The sequence below is a fragment of the Ursus americanus genome, chromosome 9 (assembly GCF_024610735.1).
Source record: "Ursus americanus isolate L20-20 chromosome 9, mUrsAme1.1.p, whole genome shotgun sequence".
In the NCBI taxonomy this organism is placed as follows: Eukaryota; Metazoa; Chordata; class Mammalia; order Carnivora; family Ursidae; genus Ursus; species Ursus americanus.
The window spans coordinates 43,659,408-43,660,777 of NC_142135.1; positions in this window are offsets into that span (position 1 = coordinate 43,659,408).

A 1,370-nucleotide genomic window follows, 5' to 3' on the forward strand; every position below is an offset into this window, starting at 1 on the left:
TATTTTATGTAGTCGCAAGTTCACTTTCATCTTTCTATGCCCATCACATCCCGTAAGACTGTGGAGGAAAGTGGGAAAGGACTTGGCATTCCTTCCCTGATATAAGTCCCTGAGCATCTCTTATGCTAATAAGTCAAACAAGGGACAGATAATTATACATTATATATTTATACAATGGTGCACAACAGATTTCCACTAGAAGAGGATAACTTTGCCTTGTGCTGCTACTAGGTAGTTGATAGGTTAGTTGCACTAGGTGAGTCCTAATTAAGTTCATCAGACTTCTGTATTTACAATTATATGATCCCAAGGGCTGTCCAAAGGCAAAAGCAATAAATGTTGGGGTTTACCTTCTGTGACTGTACTTTACCTATTAATCAGTATCCCTTGGGACTCATTCAAATGTTCTTATGCTATCCCTGGCTGTCCAAGATCCCCCAAGTGTGCACAGTCTAGGTCTGCACTCATAAAATAGTCCAAGATCTAGATATATTCTTATATTTTTTAGTCTCAGTCTTTACTAAAACTTACTTCTCCTGGGTTTTTTTCTTGCATAGCATTTGGATACACAAACTGAGAAACGAACTCAAGAAGAAATATGCTTAATGGTAAATAAAATTTTAACATACTGCCTCACTTATAATAGGAAAGGGATCTTCAATGACTCATTACACAGAAGTTTCTGAAGTAGGGGATTCTTTGCGTACCTATCAAATCATAATGGGAACCATCTTGACCCCTCAGTGGTATAAAGTTAATGTTGTCTATTGTCTTTAAGCTGTTATTCATTTATTCACACACGCATTTACTCAATATCTGCTATGTGCTAGGCATCAAGTTAGTGCTGAGAATGTTGAGAATAAAGTACCCTGGTCACCTATAAGATGCGCACGACTAAGATCCTCTGAAACACGTCAAAGAGATATAGTGAGATGAGGTCTACAAGTGCACAATCTCAGGGCTATTAGAGAGTGGAAGAAACTATTACAAACTGGGAAGCAGAAGGTGATGGAAGGACAGGAAGTCTTTTGAAAGGCTTTCTTGAGCTAAGCTCTGAGAAACTAGTAGAAAAGAGCTAAATGAAGAATGAAAATTTTCTAGACCCCCAAAATGGTATGACAGCATGAGACATTTGAGAAACAGTAAAATGGAAAGACGGAATGTCGTAAGGAGGAGCAAGAGATGATATTAGGAAACGAGACAAATTCTTAAGGTCATTATAGGTCAAGCATAGGATTTTGGACTTTATACATTATACAATGGACTTTATTTCATCACCTAATAAGGATGAAACCCAAAAGATTATACACAGTACATTTGTATTTTTCTGATAAGAGGTGTGACAGAGACAATGCTATTCACTGTGCCAT